At 52.5% G+C, this 20,923-nt stretch overlaps 1 long non-coding RNA gene across 2 annotated transcripts in view; it reads right to left on the reverse strand.

The window, feature by feature from the left end:
* The window catches only part of LOC132687391 (uncharacterized), a 428,413-nt gene that overhangs the window by 378,015 nt on the left and 29,475 nt on the right, over positions 1-20,923 (reverse strand). The window lies entirely within an intron of this gene.

Raw genomic sequence — 20,923 nt, forward strand, 5'->3', positions numbered from 1 at the left:
AAACAAACAGACAAACTCCCTTGCTGGCGCTATCTGGAGCACAAGATGTTAAGAACAAAGCCTGAAATAATGTTGCAGGTTGCAGCCCGGTAAAGTCACCCAAATGGTGGGAAGATTTTTGTTGAGTGCACGGGAGTCAACCGAAAGAAACGGAGAATGTTCTCGGGCTGCAAGGGTTTGTGCCTTTTAATTAATTAATTTAATAGAGAGGGGAGGGTCAGGAAGGAAGCGCCCTTTGTAACTTCTCAGGCGGTGCTGGGGTTTGGGACAAGAGGGCACTGGAAACACACAATGGGTACACTGTGAAATGCGACATTTCATGGGGGAATAGGTTGCAGAATTCCCAGGAATTTTGAGAATCGATAAAGGTGACTTCCAAGAAAACTCCAGGCTACAAAGAAATACCCAGGCCAAATCGCTGGACCTTATGAGAATTTCCGCTCTTTTCTGTGTCTATGATCTCCCAAGAGTGTTGCGATGTTAAAACTTGAAAATTATTTAGGGGCGCCTGGGGGGCTCAGTCAGTTGAGCGCCGGATTTCAGCTCAGGTCATGATCTCGTGGTCCTTGAGTTCGAGCTCCACGTCGGGCTCGTTGCTGTCAGCCTTTCAGCACAGAAGCCCACTTCAGGTCCTCCGTCCCCCTCTCTCAATCCCTCCCCCACTTGTGCTCTCCTAAAAATAAGTATTTTTTTAAAGCTTTGGAAATTATTTAAAGGAAGAGAATGTCTTCTCCTTCTTCCAAGCTCCCCTTGGATTCACCCACTATGGCCTCTCCCTTGACCTCAGCATCCTCCCAATAAAGCCCCCCTCCAGGGGCACCTGGGTGGCTCAGTCGGTCAAACGTCCAACTTTGGCTCAGGTCATGATCTCACAGTTCCACGGGTTCTAGCCCCACATTGGGCTCTGCACTGACAGCTCAGAGCCTGCTTGGGATTCTCTCCTCCCCAACCTCTCTGCTCCCTTCCCCTGCATGTGCTCTCTCTTGAAAATAAATAAGTAAACATGTTAAAAAAGTTTTTTTTAAAGCCCCCCTACAAAAAATAAAAAAATAAAATAAAATAAAAGCCCCCCTGCAAACTCCGAGATACATAGGAACGCTTTCTGAGGGGTCACTGCCTAAAGTCAGCGTGCGTAAGAACCCAGAACGTGTGAAAAGCGATTTAAAAACAAATTTCCTTCTACCGTCCAAACACATTGGTCACCCACAGTGATACCAAGTCTCCAGAACTCAAATTCCAGCCATCCAATTCAACCCACACTTAGTTATGATCGCTCTTGAAAGGGAACGGATCACATCTGTCCGAAGCAACACATGACATGACTATGTTCAAAAGAACATCCAGGGTTTCACGAAGATAGTATTTATGTCAAGATTTCCTTTGACAACTGCCATCACAGAGCCGCTCATTATCTCATGAAGAAATACACCAAGAATACAAAATGAAGGAAGATAAACTCTGACGGGTGGAGAAAAGGGAGGTAATGATGTCATTTTAATACCAGAAAGATAGTAAGAGCTAACCTTTTCTTGGAGCCTTCCTGCCTGGCACTGAGCTATGCATTTTACACGTACCACCTCATGTTCTCCTCCCCCAAACCTCTACCTCCTGCGTATACCCAAGCTCTGGTGTTACTGTTTCTTTTTTTAAAAAGTCTTTTTTAATGTTTATTCATTTTTTGAGAGAGACAGACAGAGCATTAGCAGGGGAGGGGCAGAGAGAGAGGGAGACACAGAACCCGAAACAGGCTCCAGGCTCCCAGCTGTCAGCACAGAGCCCGACGCGGGGCTCAAACCCACAGACCGTGAGATCAGGACCCAAGCCGAAGTCGGACGCTCAACCGACTGAGCCACCCAGGCACCCCCAGTGTTACTGTTTCTTAGACATTGCCTTCCAAGCCTCTGTGCATCTGTACGTACTATTCCTTAAACACTCCCTTCCAAGAGGCTCCCTTCCAAGCCTCTGTGCGTCCGCACATGCTGTTCCTTCTGCCTGAAATGCCCTTCCTCTCACTTCCTCCATGCAACATTCTTTGAATACCTCTTAAACTTTCAAGGCTCACCGAATGAATGTCCCTGACGAAGTCTTCCCGCTGACCACAGATGGAGTCATACATGGCTCAGTGGATCCTTAGAAGCCCAGACTTCTCTCTCCGGCCACTTAGCACAAACTTTGTGCCATTATCCTTACTGGTTCAAGCTTCTGCCTCTCCACCATCTGAGGACTGTCCTCGAGGGCACGTATCTGCACGCACCTCTGTATCCCCGGCAAGCAGCACCGCGCCAGGCCAACAATACACGCCGAACAAATATTTGTTGAATTAATTAACAAATGAATCGATTTCTTTCCATGAAGATCTCCAGATAAGAGGCTTCGTTTTTTGGAACACAAAACACATACCACAACTCATCGCAGGCACAGATGTTGACAAGTGTCAGACCCACACCTCAACCCGAGGGCAGTCTACGGGGATGGTGTGCCGCCTGCAATTTGCTCAAGCAAATTTCCCCACCGTCTGTCTCGCCCAAGCAAACAACCGCCCTGCTTTTCACTCTTGCTCACTTACAGTCTTCAGAAAGTGGCCTCTAACTGCAGGAAGGAACGCGGGAAGGGGTAGGGGTGCCGGCCTGACTGTATTTGAAGGCTCAAGTCCTAAGCCCCCGCAGGGGGATCCTGGCTTCTCGACCCCTCAATCCAAGGAGGAGATTCCTCACTCAGAATAACCCCGGCAGATGAAGCCGACCCCGGACCCGAGTCGACAGGCGGGGAGAAGGGCTGCCGATGTACAAACCCCAGACGGCACATGCTTCCTGCTTGCGACATCGACATCCAGCGCTGATCTGACTCAGGGATGTGCACATGGCTGTCACCACGAGGTCAGTGGGTTGCGTCTCAGACACTTTCCTGCTTGCAGATCCCATGGGGAAGCAGAAACCCCAGAGGGGTCCAACCACAGCACGTAGCTGTCCGGCTGGTTTCTGAAAAACTGCCAGACAACAAAGATCAAATCTCAGGAGACAACCACATGCTCCTCTGTCATCCTTTGCCCAGGGGGCTGTGTGACACTTCCCCCTTCCTCCTCATCCTCCAGAAGGGCGGTGGGCTGCAGTGTCAGTCCAATGGGGCGTTTCTAGCTGCAGCAGCCTCATTAGAAGATAAAGGTTTTTGTTTTTGTTTTTGTTTTAACGTTTGTTTATTTTTGAAGGGGAGAGGGGCAGAGAGCGAGAGAGGGAGACACAGACTCTGAAGCAGCTCCAGGCTCTGAGCCGTCAGCACAGAGCCCGACGCGGGGCTCGAACCCACGGACCGTGAGATCGTGACCTGAGCCGAAGTCAGACGCTTAACCCACTGAGCCACCCAGGCGCCTCAGAGGGTAAGGTTAAGCAAGTCAGTCATTTACTTGCTTTGAGCCCTCCCTGTGCGTCATAGCCCGGCCTCTAGACCTCAGTGTGACCTGGAGCTAAGCAGGAAGGGCACTCGCTATCTGGAGAGGCAGACAGATGACAGTCGGGTTCTCAGTTCTGCCCCTAAAGCTGTGTGGCCTCAGGCAAGTTGCTTAACTTCTCTGAATATGCTTCTTCATTCATAAAATGTAAATAATACCTACCATCCAGAATTGTGAAATCTGGGCATAGCGTGTAGTCAATAAGCAGAAGCTGTTACTTACGGTATTGACATGGAGTATTTGACGAGAAGCCCGGGAGGGCAGCCTTTCATAGCTTCCGTGAAGCACTGCTCTCAGCACAGGCCTGTCACCCTACCCTAGCTGCAGGCAGCAGGCACAAACGATGACACACACCTCCTAACGCAGAGGGGTCTCTGGGACAGGCACACGAGAGGCTCCCGCCAGCGATAGTCAAGCTAACACAGCAGAAGCCTCAGCCGCACCACCTGAGACAGACGAGAAATGCCACCATTCACCCAGGACCATTTTCCCCACACTTTCCCAAAACCGCCGCTGTGGGGTTATTTTTAGAGCTGCAAGAAAAGGCCGCGTCTCTACCCTGGCCGTCAATCCTCGGGCCAACCATCAGCTTCCTAAAGTGGAAACGAGTACCGTCACCTGTGGGAGCATCAGGGGCACGTGGGACCCATACAAGTGGGTTTTCAGGGTGGGACATGGGAAGGGGAGTCAAGGGGCCATCTCCTTCTGCCCGGGGCCACTTCTGGCTTTCACAGACGATGACAGCCTCTCATCACAGCTGGAGATGTATTCCGTTTACAACTGTGTGTGTGTGTGTGTGTGTGTGTGTGTGTGTGTGTGTGTTTTCTAAAACCGTACTGTGCTCTCTCTCACGCCTTGTCACACACGGTGGAAAGATTCCTCAGACAGCAAATCCTAGGGAGAGAATCTTGCATCAAGCTGGCCAGCTCGGAGAAGGAAACGGCGCTGGCCGACACCTGGCTATCAGAAGGCCCCTCACTACGGACACCTGGCCCGCCAGACAGTAAGCAATGTCACCCTGGCTGAGTCGGGTCCCCACGTTTGCTGTGTGTCTTCCTTCCTCTCGCCAACCAACCAGGTGACAATCCTTCACCACCATCGTCATCCTCGCCAATGGGTGGGCCTGAAGGCGCTCGTGCTCCCTCGATGATGGATTTTGCTTTAATTGAAACTCACACCGGAGTGTCACCTCAGGCACTGCCCTGTTAAGTCTCCCCCGCCCCGCCCCCACCCCAGAGTCGAATGAAAGGACTTTTTCTTCTTTAAAGGATCTGAAGAACCACAGCAGCAAGGAGACAGAAGGCACTTAGGCGGGGGAGCCCCAGAAGGCACCCCAGCCTTTCATCCTGCTCTAGAAGGCTTTCTCTTCCTGTCCTCCTCCCCACGCGCCCCTGCCCCTGCCTTCCTTCCGGAGAGATGCTTCATCTCGTGGCATCCCCCCTACCTGATGCCCTGGGTCACGTCTTCCAGTTCCTGTGTTCTTTCCACCTGCAGGGGTGAGGAGTCTCCATATGCACAAGCGCATGTTCTCACACACACACACACACACACACACACACACACACCCTTGGAAGGCGTGTTCTTCCTCAGTGGAGACTTTTCACGTCTTATTGACCACAGTTGTGCATATTCATTATTGAAAATGCTGCTCCTTTATTCAAAGCTCCACGGTTGTATCTTGTGCAGTTTCGGAAACAGGAAGTGGATCCCATGACTTCTAGAAGAAGCAAGCCACAAGGCTCCAAACCGGAGGTCCTTGGCATGGGGTGGGATGAGCTGCCATCTGACTGGATGCCTCCCACACAGGAGCCCACGGGGTGGGGGGCAGAAGGGGAAAGTGATGCGGGGGAGGTGGGGTGAGAGCCATTCAGCAAAAGTGTCCCAGTCGAGCTCGGAGGCTCCAGTCTCGCCATCTGGGTGACTCTGGGCACGGTAACAACGACCTGTCTGGGTGTCTGTTGCCCACCACAGGGACCATAATACCACGTACGTCGTCGGGGTCTTGTGAGGATTAACTAGAATAATCTAAGCAAAATCCTTACACGATGTGTGGCCCGTGGGAGCATTTAATAACTAGCAGCTTTAAAGAAATTACCCTCCTTTACCTCAGCTTTCTTCACATCAACCCTATGGACTGGTCAAAGTTTTCTCGATTTTCTGGATAAGAAAACCAAAGCTGAGAGAGTTGTGTGACTCCTCCAAGAACACAAAGCTAGAGGCAGGCAAAGCCAGGGTGTGAGCTCTGGTCAGTGTGGCTGCGGGACGCTGTTCCTGCCCCAGGGCCACCGCAGGCACAGGGGACCTGAAGGGCACCTGGGCCATCAAGGCTCTGATGACCGGAGTGCTGTCTCCTTTGTCCCCATCCCCTGCGGTTTCTTCCCAGAGTCCTGAGAGAGCCCAGGACCCCTTGTGCCTCCAGGGGGCAGCCAGGCAGGGCAGAAGGAGAGTAACAGCAGGAGGGGAAAGAGAGAGAGAGAAGACCAATAAAAAACCTTTTTCTGTCTCCTGGGGCTAGGTGTCCCGCTGCCCTGGGAACAGGGGACCCCGGGGACCCAGCAATGCCAGCTCCAGCCTTCTTTCTGCCCCTGCCCTTTGCTGCTCTCGGGCGGAGCACAAGCGTGCAGAGTCCTGGGTTTGGACAGGCCAGTCGGCTCAGACAGGCTTGCTGCTGTGTCTGCCCCCAGGGAGGGAAGGCAGAGCCGGAAGCAGCAACCTGACACGCACATGCACACACACACACACGCATGCACACGCGTGCACATAAGCACACACACGCATGCACACACACCAAGGCCTTCTGCATCTGTCCAGGGATCCTCCAGAGGAACGAGGGCCTGACTCAGTGAGCCCTGAGCCTGCCTCTCAGCCTGCAGAGCCCCCCCACCCCACCCCCGCCTGCATACAGATGCCCAGAGGTTCTTCGAGGCAAAGCTCAAAGCTCAGGAGCCCGAGCACCCTGCTCTGGGTGTCCTCAGACCTGCTGAGTTAAATGGGGCGGCTCGCTTTGCAAATCGAAACAGGGCAACTCTGGCCTTGAGGAAAGCCACATCTACAGAGTTCTGCCCTCCCTGGAAGCTACCGTTCAATCACTCTCTTCCGAACGTCTGAATCACGGCTCCACGGAGACCTTGTCACACAAAAAGCTAGCCGAGCACCGTCTGTGTGTGAAACTTCAAACACAGACCTGCTTCAGTGAGCATTCAAAAGCCAGCTTGCCAAGGAGAACCGTGCTCCGTGTATTAAATTAAAAATTGGGCAAGCAAACCGATGAATCAACGGATCCAGTGGGGGGGGGGGGGGGGGGGGGAGGTGGATTACAGAAGACAGATCTGTGCAGTGACAATATATCTTGGAATAAGATACTGAAATAGAAGTCATTTCCGGGTGAAAAAGTACGAATGCTTTCTATTTCTTTCTCTGCGTTTTGCACGATTTTATACACGTGCACTTCAGAATGTTTGGAGTCAGATAAAAAGCCCATTTTTAAAGAGCTTCTTTTCTTCTTCTTAATTTTCTTTGCATTCCATGCTAGCGGCTTGCTTGAACTTAGTGTTCAAACACCGTTCTCTCCCAAGCACCAGACCTAAGAAGGATTTTTTTTTTTTTTTTTTTTTTTGGAGTGAAGTTAGAGCCACAGAAAAGCTTGAAAAGAGGAAACAGGCCAGCCCGGCCATGGCTCCGTTCAATTCCTCCCCAAAATCAGAGCAGAGATTAAATTAAATTGTAGTTCTTCGGCAGGCCCGGGGCTTGGGGCCCCGGACCTGGTAAATAGCTATTAGTAAGACCGCGAAAACGTGGTGCAGGCAAGTAAACAAATCAAAACAAGAAAAAAAAAAAAAAAAAAAGTTTTAGGAAGAATCAAGCCAGTGGCGAGGGTCCTGGGCATTGCCAGGACAAGGGCACGGGAAACAACGCCAAAGCCCCAAGCTTCTTCCATGCGGGGTGTACGTTGGGGAGCCGCTGGGACCCGGCAGGGGCTTTGTGCTTGCTGAGGCAGCAGCGGCCCGCGGCCACCGGCGAAGGCGCTCAGTGGAGCCACAGCGCCATCAAGCGGCCACTCTGGGAACGGCCGCGCAGGGACCGGGAAAGAGATCCAGGGCTCCCAGCCCTGACTGGCTCCGGGGGAGGGTCTGGAGCAGGGCCTGGGCCTGCCAAGCTGTCACTCCAGGCCCGCAGGCAGGAGCCTGCAGACGGACACCAGCTGTCCGGGCGCACTACGCAACCCGGGGCTGGCCAGGAACCGGCTGCCCTAGAGGATGCTCTGGGGCTGTTTTTGCAATCCCAGACCCACCCTCTCCTCCAGCCACTTGCTCCAAGCTTAAAAAGGGTTGTTTCCCAAGAAGAGCGGGGGCCAGGGCAAAGGGGAGCTCTGATGGGCAGAGGAGTACCGGTCACACCCTTCGGGGCTGCAGACAGGCACACAGCAGCCACGCATCAGGTGTGTGGCCCCAGGGCTGTGAGACAGGCCACTTGGCGTGTTCCCAGAGAATCTGGGTTTGGGTCCTGGCCCTGCCAGGACCACAAACTAGGACACGTCTCCCCTGGGACGTGGTGCGTGATTCCATCCGTGTGCCTCCCGGGACTGAATCTGGTCCTCTGAAACAAATTACGGGGCAACGCAAGAGAAAACACATGCTCTCCATTCACAGACCACGGGAGGAACCCAACACAGGAAAAGTTACAAATCCTTAGAACACCAACCGGGAAAATAGTATATAACAGGAAACCGCTGCAAAGGCATTGAGCGTTGGCTATGTGTGAATGACTGTGCTAATTCCTTTATACACATTATCTCATTTAATCTTCAAACCACTTTAGGAGATGAGCACTTTTATGGTTTTTGTTGTACAGAAAAGGAAAGGGAAGGACCCAGATAACTTGCCCGAGGTCTGCAGCTGGTAAGTCACAAGGCCACACCTGGATCTCCGAACCCCGAACCCACTCCCTTGCTTATTGGTTCCTGAACCCACTCTTTGCATCCAGCCCCTGTCTCCCAGGGGTCGACTTGGGTTTTATGGGACCTGGAGCTTATACATTTTTCTGGAGGGAGGGCCATCTTCTTTCAGAAAAATAATGAGGTTAAAGGCACACGTGAGGTTAGACATACATAGTTTGATGCAGAGCAGAGGGCCCATGCAGGTGGGGGGGCTGTTGCTTCATTACCTCCAGGGAAGATCCGCCTCTGCTTTCCCCCACCCCCCCCTGCCGCTGGCTTCCCTGCAACACTCTACATTCACCCCTCCCGGCCACTGCTCTGGCCTCTGCAATTGACAGCCATGCCCTGCTTGTCCCTGAAACTGCTCTGAGTCAAGGTCACCAATGACACCCCAGCTGCCAAGTACAATGAGTGCTCTGTAGCCCTTCCCCCTGGAAGAATTACACCCCTTACATTTCCGCTCCAGAAAACTCTCTTCTGGCATCCCTGTGTTCCTCTCAACGCTGGCCACTGTTCCTCCGTGTTCCTCGTTGAAGGAGTTCCCGTCACCTGCTCCTTAAATGTCCAGCTGAGCGTGGCAGAGGAAAGCGCATACCCTCTGAGACAGCCAGACCCGGGGTTTAACCCCTCCTCACCCCTACCCGCCCCCAACCCTGTCCCTGGTAAGAGCTGTGTGGCCGACAGCAAATCAGTCACCCTCTCTGAGCCCGTCTTCTCTTCTATACAATTGGGATGAAACACCGTTAAGTTATTTAAAAACTTGAATACATGAGGAGTGCTCAGTAGGATGTCCAGCACGTAGTAGGGCTCCGCGATCCCTGGTGGCCAGTGTCGGCCCCAAGTGCCAGTACGTCACTCTGTCCGGGGCACTAGATGACTAGGTCCAGCACTTACTGCAGATCAGCTCACCCGTGGTCCCTCTGAGGACCTCATCTTGTCTCCAAGTGCTCTTGGCATCACCCTCAAGCCTGTGCCCTCCCTCTGCTTATTTCCGCACGGCACAGGTGATGACGCACGGAGACAAGAAATCCAGGACTCGTCCTGAACCCACCTTCCACCACACCAACAATCTCCCTCCCTCAGCCCGTGCCCTCCTCTCCGGCTTGTGCCCAGGTTCTCCAGATCTTGCTCCCGATCTCTGAAGAGCCTCCTACAGGATGCACACCCCTGTTGCCCCGCCTCCTACCTGTCCCCCTCATCAGAAGAGTGAGCTTCCTCAAACGCATTTCAAATCACGCTGTTTCTCTACATAAGGGGCAAGGTCTTTCCTTTGCCATCAGTGTGAGGTTCGACCGCATTACAAAGCCCAGGATTATCAGACTCCTGTCACCCCTGTGCCTGCCGCATCTCCCCATGGGGCCCCCCCCCACGATTACGTTCCACTCAGACATCCCAGACTGTGCATTTCCCAAGCATGGCACCTGGTGCCTGTCCCCTCTGTGCCTGGGCACGCGCTATTCCAGCACTTGGAACGCTCACCCCTTTTTCTGCCGACTACCGTCAGAACCTAGTTCAAATGTCACCTCCTCTTGGAATCCCTCCAGGATGACTCCTCAATGATACACCAATTCCCTCTGTATCCTGGGCATGCCCTATGCATGCCCATCACAGCACTATGCAAACCCTACGACATTAGTGTTGATTTACGGTTTCCCGGGCTATATGGCGAGCTTTCCGAGAACAGTGACATCTTGAAAGGCAAGAGAGTCCAGTGCGGAGGGCGAGTTCTGGAACCAGACACCCTGGGACAAGTCCCGGCTCTATCTAGCCTTTCCCAGACAGCTGGCAGAAGTTCCATCACCTCTCGGAGCCTTCCTCCTCTGTATCATGGCATGTGGGCGGGGTCTCCCTCAGAGCAGGTGGTGGTGGGTGGAGGGGAGGGACCGGCTTAGAGAGTACTTGACATAGGCCAGCATGGGCCAAAAGCAGCAGACCGTGAGTCCCACAAGTCATTCAGAATGTTCTAGCAGCCACTTGCGAGAGCGCCAAAGAAACAGCCATCGTTCATTTTAATAATGTTTATCGGGCCCAATATATCTCAAGTCTTCTCGTTTCAACACGAACCAAATTTGTAAAAATTATTCATGAGCGATGGTGCTACTTTTCCGTAGCGAGCGTCTGAAATCCAGTGCCGACTTTTGGTACTGACCACAGCGCCTCTCAATTCACACACGCGAAGCGGCACCGGGTGACTCTCCAGGGGAGGGATGCTGGGCAGCTTGCACCTCGTCTCCCCCTGACTTCGACTGACTTTGCATTTTATCCTTTCGCTGAAATCAGTCAGAGCTGTGAGTATAGCTGTATGTGGAGTCCTGTGAGTTCCAGTGAGCCACTGAAACTGGGGGTGGTCTAGGGGGTCCCCGACTCGGCCCCCCTGCAATGTCCCGGTTCCCGTGATCACCGGGCAGCCACCCAGCTCATCATGTGGCCTCCCAGGGCCCTTGAGCTTGGGGCGTAATCTGTGCAAGGGCGTCTCTGCCATTTTGAGCCAATAGACAAGAATTCTTGTGTCTTCCTCTGTCATTGTGGATTTCGGTTAGTTTTCATTGTGTATCCACAGTCTGGGCAGGCTACCAGTGTGTGCAAAGTAAAAACGAGCACAATTAAGTGGTCTCGGGAAAGACATTTTCAACATGCGTTCACTCAGTATCTGCTATGTGCCAAGCACCCAGTCATTTCCCTCATCAAAACAACAAGCACGGGGCGCCTGGGTGGCTCAGTTGGTTAAGCGTCTGACTTCAGCTCAGTCATGACCTCAAGGTTCATGGGCTCAAGCCCCGCATCAGACTCTGTGCTGACAGCTCAGAGCCTGGAACCTGCTTCAGATTCTGTGTCTCCCTCTCTCTCTGCCCCTCCCCTGCTCAGGCTCTGTCTGTCTGTCTGTCTCTCTCTCTGCCTTTCCCCTGCTTGTGCTCTCTCTCTCTCTCAAAAATAAATAAACATTTTTAAAAAACTTAAAAAAAAAAAAAGAAATTAAAATTGAAACATTTCTGTGGGCTCCGAAAAGTATCGTGGGCCCTGAGCCCCGGGCCTCCTGCCCAGGCAGGTAAGGCTATTCCTGGGTGGAGGACGCTGAGGTGGTCACCTGTAAGGCAGGTTTTTACAGACGGGAAATGAATGTGTCTCAACTTGTGTCCTCTTGCTTCCCTGCAAAGCAGGAAGCCACAATCCTACAAAAGTCCTGTAAGTCATACGGAGGCCACGACCCGATTCTTCAGGCCAAAACTCTCAGGTGAGGGAGGGTCCACCCATCCCTGAAGCTTGTAGGTGGATGCCTTGCCTTCGGGTTTTTCACGAGGGTAGCGTTTGCATTCTGGTCTGCAAGGCCAGACGGTGGCTCCCACCTCCGTGCACTCCCCACTGCTAATGCAGAGCTGAGCAGTGGCCCGCACCCATCCGATGTAATAATCCGTTTAGGTATCTGCCTCCCCCACCGGCACGAGCTGAGCATAAGACACAATTCCATCTTTATTCATTTCTGCTTCCCATGGCCCAGCACATCACCCTGGAGGCGAATGACATACTTACCGTGTATTAATTATATGTGCTCTCTACTCTAATTACCTTTCTATACGAGGATATGATAAGCGAATGGAAAGGATTTTAGCACTACTATGCCATAAGCCAGAATTTCTATTACTTCTCTCCAAGACGCAGGTGTTATTCTTTCCATTTCACGGATGACTCACATAATTTGCCCAAGGTCTCGCAGTTAGTACATCCTGCCCAAAACCTGTTTATTACCTGGCGAATACTAATTACTCTTATTTTAAAACAAACAAAGGGACAGGACAGCACTCCACGTCCAGGCTGGCTGTGCAGCGCTCCAAGAGCACAGGCGTCGAGGATACCAAAGGCTGTGACTTCCGACGTGCTGGACCCTCTCTCATGCGTCCTCTCTCCTGGACTCTCTCAGCCAGCTGCCACAATGTGGCCTGTCTTATTGAGAGATCCACGTGACAAGGACGCAAGGCCTTCAACCAACAGCCCATAAGGAACTCGATCTGGCCGACAACCCTCGAGTGAGCGTGGAGTAGACCCTGCCCCGCTCGAACCTTCGGATGGCGGCAGCCCCAGTCACCACCCTGACTGCAGCCTCCAGAGACACCCTGACACCCTGAGTCACACCCACATTCCTGCCCCCACAGAAACCTCAGATGACACACGTTTCTGGAGAAAAAAAATAAAATAAAGGGGAGGGGGGCGCCTGGGGGGGCGCAGTCAGTTAAGTGACCAACTCTGGATTTCTGCTCAGGTCACGATCTCACGATTTGTGGGATTGAGCCCTGAGCTGGGCGCTGCGTGCACAGAGCAAAGCCTGCTTGGGATTCTCTCTCTCTGCCCCACCTCCACTCATGCTCTCTCCCTCCCTCTCTCAGAAAATAAACATGAACAAAACTTTAAGAATACATGTTGTTTCAAGCTGCTAAGTTTGGGGTGGTTTGTTACACAGCGTTAGGTCACGAATACAGCAAGTAAGTGCCGGGAACGGTGCCTGGCACACAGGAGGTACTTGCATATTTGCTGAATGAGTGAAGAGAAAGAAAATTAGATTCTAAGGTGATGACTTACCACCTCGACTCTCTTTTCAATGAAGGCAGGGCATAAACGAACAACCGTAGAAATATAGACCTCTCTGCCAGGTCGGCACAACCCCCCAGCATGAGGGTCAGCCTGCGCCTTGCCAGCGTCCTGGTCACAGTTTCACACCGTGGCGCGGTGACAGCAGCCTCTGACCAGTGTCCTCCCCTGCCCACAACCCCCCCCCTCACAGACGGGGTGCGGGTTTACCTTCCCCAAAGCCCCCTGTCCGAAGCCTTTCAGGCGCTACCCAACACCTGCAACATCACGGTCAAAACCGTGACTCAGGGCGGAAGGCCCTCCCGAGCTGCCCTCACCCCCACGTCCCCCGCCCGGCAGCGTGTAAAGCATTAAGAATCTACTTTGTGCACCAATCCTTCTGCCACAACCTAGTGTACAGAACCGGGTAAATTATAAGTCTACTGTAGACGCACAGAGCCCACTCACCACAGAAGTCTGACTCTTCTCCTCAGCCTGGCAAGCTCTCGCCGGCCCCCGCGACCACCCCCTTGCCGACCCTGCTGCTGACCCCCGCCCTTCGGTCTAGAAAGTTAAGCAGGGCACCCCCTAGGCCGTGTCTGACACTCCCCCCCGCAGCTAGTGCTCATGTCTCTGCTCTCTGCAGTCCAGCTCCTTCTTGCTCAGAAGGTCCTAGATGAATGTAATTTAGGGGCACTTAACCAGGACACCCTCTAAATTGCTCTCCATCTCCTGATTTGATTAAAGTCTTTCCCACTATAGTAAGAAGAACAACTTCCTTGGTGAGGCCTGAGCAGCAAGGCCACGTCACTTAGGTCAGCACTGGTCCTTCCGCTGCTAGCCAAACCCTCGGCAGGACTCTCCCTCACACTGCTCGCCCTGAACACCTTCCTGGTCATCTCGCTCCCAGACCTCCAGTGTTACCCCTAGATAAGCGGTCTTGGGGGGGCGGCTATAGGACCGTCCCCAACATCCACATCCCTAACCCCAGTGCACGTGCAAATGTCCCCTTTGAAATAAACCACTGGGCTGGACTTGACTTCCCCTCCCAACAATCCCACAGAAACTCCATGGCTGCTGGCTCCTCCCCTGTCCCCCCCACTGAGAGAGGTGAGGCTCCTCTCCGAGGAATTCCTGGTGTATCTTACGTTACATGCCTGGAACTATGCTGGCTTTAGCCCGACCATCCCATAAACTCCTGGGGGAGGGTGGTGTCAGAATCCCGTTGGAAAAGAGAGTCTCCTTCCGACTCCTAAAGCCTCTGCCCCACTCAGTTCTTCCCTCACCTCCTCAGATCCACCCCATTAGCATTTCCTCCTTTTACACTCACCTCCTCACACACACACACACATACACACACACACATGCACACACACACATGCACATTTAAGCGCACTGGCCCCATGCTGTGCTCTGTCCCACAGCTTTGAGCCCATCACGAAGGACGTTAACATTGTGCCCGTTTGTGTTTAATAGAAGTGAAATTTTAGCCACAGGAAAACACGAAATGGATCATGGGAGGAACCCTATGTAAGTGACTCGTGGGATGGTCACAGGAAACTCGAAAAAAAAATTCAAGAAAAAAATGTTTTATTATGAAGTCAAACTAATTAAAGCAGCAGATAAAGAGAACAGACAGTCCCCGGACGAGTGAGACTGTGACGCTTGGCAGGTCACACGGATGCATCGAAAGGCGGCATCACGTGGAAGCAGTGGCCTTCAGGCACACGAGTCACACACGTGCAATCACACATGCGTGCACATACCCCACACATGTACACGTCCACACGCTTGTAAGCACTCACACACTCGTGCATCATACACACTCACACCTGCACGCACACACCCCCACACATTTGTACAAGCCCCACATGCACGCACATACCCACGTGCACATGCACGCATTCATACTCGATGCCCACGCCCACACGTTCACACATGTGTGCATGCACACCCATACACCTGAACTCAGTTACCATATACACGGACACATGCGTGTGCATGCTCCCATGCACAGGCATGCACATCCCACACACACGTGCGCTCACAAAACCACACCCATGTACACACGCCCTCATTCTCTGTGGACACACGCACATGTACACACACACACAGCTCCCGTGTGCACATGCCCCCTCAGTCGTGCACACTCATCCCGGGTTCGAAGGGCGGACTGAGGCAGTGCATGGCCACCTCCACCCAGGGAGAATGAGGCTGGAGGCTGGAGGCACCAGCTGGAGGCTGAGGGCACCCTCCCTGCCAACCGCTAACCCCGTGTTCACCAGGCAACAGCCTGAACAATAAGGGGGCCTCTTAGATGCCCTGAAACCGGGATGCGGGTTGCCACGGCAGAAGCTCCGAGAATTCCAACACCTGGAAAAGGATGGCTCCTACCTTCACGGACGCACCAGCACCTGATGTGCACATCCACCCTGTTTCCCTCCAGAGTCGGGCTGTCCCCAGGCACCTGGTCATCCAATCCCGATGGAGCCAGGACCTCGGAGACTGATTCCCAGACCCTGGGCGATCGCGAGGCCTCTGACGCCCTCTGAATTTCCCTCTCCCCCTGGTGTCAGCCTTGCCTCACAGCCCAGACCACCACTTAATGCTGGGGCGCTGGGAGGTCAGGAGGAAGGACAAGGGAAGCAGGGATGGGTGGCCCCATACATATCCGAGGTCAGCCCTCCCCCCCACCCCAAGATGTGCTACTGTGGATACCACGGAAACCATTCAGGCTGGAATGTGATATGTGAGTGATGGTCTAGATCCAGTCCTACTGAGGTTTGGCCATGACCCTGCAGAGGGCCCTGAGCAGTGTGGCCCATGGGCTTCCTCATCAGGAACATAGAGCGATGCGTGATGCCAGAGCCCTGCTCACAGCACGTTTTCAGGGATAGAAACAACAAAGACCTATGTGTCCAGCGGTATACAGACTTGAAGTCCAGTCCCGGCCTCTGCCTTTGCAGATGGAAAGCTGGAGGCAGGGACCAGGGCAGGCCCCCCCCCCCCCCCCGCAGAGGCACACTCTGTGTGAGCAGCACCGGGATTTCCCCGCGGGAGTGGAGCCCACACCCTGCTGCCTCCCACAAATGAGACGTCCGCAGTCCTCAATCACCACGGGGGTATCGCCTCGACTGCCACCAACAGACTCCCACGTGAAACCCAGTTCTCTTACCCAAAGACCCCGCAAGGTCCAAATCCAAGTGGTAATTAGACATACACGTTATTACGGGCTTTTTATAAACATAGCACTAAAAGAAATGATCAAGAACTATTCACCCAAAACCCCAAAACCAGAACTTAGGGATTATCCCTCTAAGCTTGGAAAGAATTATTCCACAATCAAGACAAGGAGAAATGTGTTTTAACAGGCATCCATGAGCCCATCCTGATATAAATAAACAATCAAACAGATACGTTAATGGGGTGGAGAGGGACAAAATTCCCTTACAGTAGAATTCCCAGCAACACACACAGGTACTGCCCCGTCCGGGAGATAGGCTGGCTTCCCCTCCTGCTGGGTGTGGGCTGAACTCGGGGACTCTCTTCTAATGAACGGAGTATGGAAGGGGAAAAACAGCAAGTCGGAAATGGAGACACCTGGCTTAGCCACCTTCTGAGTAATGAAGGTCATATCATGGCCAGGGAGAAATCACGTGGATATCACATACCCATGATGTGATGCAATGAGGATACTTCGCCCCTCTGTGGTATTCTTCCCCACATGCCAGTCTATTATGAGAAAACATCAGGCAAACCAAAATTGAAGAGCCTTCTGCAAAACACACGACCGGTCCTCTCCAGAACTGTCAAGGTCATTAAAAACTGCACAGACTCAGAGAGAGCTAAATGCAATGTGGGAATCCAAACTGGATCCCCGAACAGAAGAAGGTTATTGGCGAAAAGACTAGTGAAATACACATCAGGTCTGTAGTTTAGGTAACAGCATTGCACCAACGTTAACTTCGTACTTTTGACAACTATACCAGGGTTACGGAAGACATTAGAGCAACTCTCTGTGCTACCGATGCGACTTTTTGGTAAATTCAGAATTATTCCAGAATAAGAAGAAATTGTACTGGATACAACGGGTGGATAACTGGTCAGAACCATTACCACCCTGTCCACCACCCGTCCAGGAATTACACAACAGGATGATGTCTGAAAGCTGTATACACAGGTTCACTGGCCACAGACCCACGGTCCATCACGAAAGACAGTTGAACAGCTAGTACATGCCGGCCGCCTCATTATCTCTAATTCCCAAACCACCTCGAGCATCAGCCTCCCTATAAATGGGAAACAGACAGTGGGGGAAGTTAAGTAACCCGACAAAGTCACCTGGCATTCAGGTGTGCCTCTGATTCAGGGCTGGCCCCGAAGCACATGTGGGTGCTTCACGAGCACCCCCTACTGTCTTCCCACGAGCACCCCACCCTGTACCTTTCAAGACCAGAGCCATGGAAGAGACAGGCCCAACTGGAAGGAGTGGAAGGGGCCCTCTGTCAGACGTTCACGGTCTCAGGCCCTGGAGAGTTCTACTGAGAGCTGATACAGCAAAGAACCACTAGGTGGCGACAGACCCTACCAATGTCAAGGAGAGGCGTCCAGGCACGGAGTGGCCATCCCTAGCCCAGACACTGTTCTTTGCTTCAGACTTCCGAACAGCAAAGCTTTTTATAGGCTAGGCAGTGTTTCCTTGGCCATTGGCATGCACACACACACACACACACACAAACACGCACATGCACACACACCTGAGACGGATCTTTATATTCGGTCTTCAGAGGGTTCACAGATCTCATCTTGACTCACCACTGTGGAAAACAGGGGTTCTGGCCCCCATTTTTAAACCTCAGGAGCTCCAGATTGAAAACCCAACTGCCTGGGTTTGAATCCCAGCTCTGTCACTTGCTATAGGAGTGACCTCGGGCACCTGGCCTAGTCAAGGACCTCACTTCCTCAAAGGGCTCCTGGAGATGGCGAGGAGGGCCGAGCTCGCTAGATGCCCTGTGTGATTAAATACGTTCACAGGGGAAACGTCACTTCAATCAGTGCTTCATAAATGTTTGCCATTTTTTTTTTTTTTTGGTGGTCGTTCCCCTCTCTTGAGGGGGTATATTTACCCCACGCCTCAACCCCCCACCTGTCACATGGACAGGATATGGTCTTACTGGGGGAGCTCTAGAAGGAGCCCTAATGAATACCTGCCCTATGTATCCAGTTCCAAGAACTGAAGGCTCAGTTGGTGGGAGGGTGTCTCAACCTCTAGCCAGTTTCGAAGAACCCACCACAGCGGACCACCCCCTTATGCAGGGAGAACATGAGGCAACCCGTATCTTGAGGGAGACACCAGGAATTTGCATGGCAACAAGGCAAGGTTTTATCCTGGTGGTACTGAGAGGTTTTTGTTTTTGTTTTAAGGTCAAGGTGAATGTTTAGGAACAACTGCTTTAAAATTTTTTTCTAGGTTAGGGGGCGCCTGGCCGACTCAGTCGGTTAAGCATCCGACTCTGGATTTCAGCTTAGGTCATGATCTCATGGTTTGTGGGTTTGAGCCCTGCGTTGGGCTCTGTGCTGACAGCGTGGAGACTGCTTGGGATTCTCTCTTCCTCGCTCTCCGCTCCTCCCCTGCTTGCGCACACCCTCACGTTCTCTCTCTCTCTCTCAAAATAAATAACTTTAAAAAAAGAAAAAAATATTTTTTTCTACGCTAAAATACCACAGCCTGTATCCAAACCTTGGAACTGGAGTCTGTCATTCTTGTTATTCATGTGTGTGACAGACACGCAAATGTTTTCTAGAGACAGTCGAGCTAGAGCAGAGACAAGGTCTCCCATTCTTGAGAGAGCCCCTTAATTTTAAGGTGAAATGTCCGCCCTGTCTCGGCAGGGGGTTTCCGCTGTAACACCTGCATCAAAGAGGGACCCTCCCTGGTCTGGCAGAGCAAAGCTTCCAAGGTTGTGCCAGTGAATAGACACCATAAAACTCCGTTGCCAGCAAGTATACATCTACTCTCTCTAGACCAGTGGGGTCCCTCGACCGGCAGTAGGAGCATCATGGGAGCTTGTTAGAAATGCAGACTCCCGCCCGCCCCCCCCCCCCAAGAACTACTGTATCAGAAACTCTGGGGGTGGAAGCAGGGATCCGTGTTCTAACAGCACTCCATGCAGCTCAAATGCACTTAGGCTGGAGAACCACCACTCTGGATATTCAAAAGAGTATCCACCCTTCATCACACCCGGCTGTCGCTGCCCTGTTCTGGCCTTCCTCTGAGTCACAGACTTGCTCTTTGCTGTTTACACCGCAGGCCTCCTTGAAGGGAAATGACACGGAATGAACCCAGAAGTTCCTTGAGGTTCAGAATTCCTGTAAGAATACGATGCCTCAGCCACATGGCATTTTGCAGGGAGTCCAGAGGCCCTGAGCATCTCTACCAGTCAAAGCATACAGACAATGAAATCTACTGAGAAATGATAGAAGTGATCTAGAAAGCTCTAGACTACTCTAGATTGTATCCATGATGCATATAGGGATTACAGCAGACCACTTGATCCTAGCTTTGTTCGTGGCTTCATCTTATTTTTTCCACCTTTATTTTCCCTACTTTTATTTTCTTTATGTATAAAAATAAGATTGTAAATAAACTGCCTTAAATTCACTTGGCATCAAGGCCAGGCAAAAGTATGTTTAACGTTTTGTAAAGTTGCGACACAACTTCCTTAAAGCGATGTCCACCTGGGGAGAGAAAAGGCAGCTTGGATTTTCAGCTTTTCAGCCCCAGCCTGAAGTTGGTACGATTTGGAAAAGCACCTGCAACAATCTAACGTATACACTAGAGGGCACCATAGCCCAAGAGTCTGGCCAGCCCCGACCAGGCCCTGGGCAGGCTCCAGGGACAAGAAACACAGTAAGAGAAAGGCCCACTGCAGACCCCATAACCATCTGAGCTACATGATGCTGCAAGAGGCAGGCCCCTCTCGGCCCGGCACCTGTGCATCCCCCGCCCGTTCGTGTTCGGGCACGGGCCCGGGCAGTGAGTGGGCACCCGGGGACACCCAGAGCTGCAAACCGCGGGCCGCTCAGTCTGCATTTGTAGAAGTTCCCACACTCGCCGAGTGCTCTGAGGATAAAAGGAGGTGGTGCCACGGAGCACCTGTGATCACATCACTTTGCAGGACATTTTTTCCCACACACCGACAGGCACAGGTGCATTCCACCTCAGTTAGACCAGCAGCAGCAGCTAGGGGGGCTGGTTCCATCACCCCGCTTGCAGATGAGGGGCACGAATCCCCAAAGTGCAAAGTCACCTCCGTGGCCAGAGATCTGGGCCGGCTGGGGGCCAAGCTTGGGCAAGTGTCACCCGGACGGGGTGCTTTTCACGGTAGCCCAGCACCTCCCAAAAAGCAAACGGGAGCCCGTTCTCAGGAGTGCTGGCCTCGCTGACCCGGAGCTGGGATAAACTTGGGGTGAATGTTGCTGGTGGAGCCCAGGGGCGGGTCCCCAGGAGCCTTGGCTCATTGCCAGCAAACGGGGCGGGGGGGCGCGAGGGGGGGAGTTAAGCCACCATTCGGAGGTCTGGAGTCCCTTTATCTGCCCTGAGACTTCCTCCCCCAGTTCTTAAAACATTTGCAATTTATGATCCTGCTTAGGCTACATACACTGCTGTATCTCACTCTATAAAAAGATGGGGGCGGGGGGCACCTGAGTGGCTCAGTCAGTTGAGCGTCTGACTTTGGCTCAGGTCATGATCTCACGGTTCATGAAGTCGAGCCCCACGTCGGGCTCTGTGCTGACAGCTTGGAGCCTGGAGCCTGCTTCGGATTCTGTGTCTCCCTCTCTCTCTGTCCTTCCCCCACTCATGCTGTCTCTGTCTCTCAAAAATAAATATTATAAATAAATACAAATACAAATAAATACAAAAACAAAAAAAACTCCTCATGTCTGCCCAATGTTGGATTATCAGTTAGGACTATGAAAAG

This window comes from Panthera onca, chromosome E1 (assembly GCF_046562875.1).
Source record: "Panthera onca isolate mPanOnc1 chromosome E1, mPanOnc1 haplotype 2, whole genome shotgun sequence".
NCBI lineage: Eukaryota > Metazoa > Chordata > Mammalia > Carnivora > Felidae > Panthera > Panthera onca.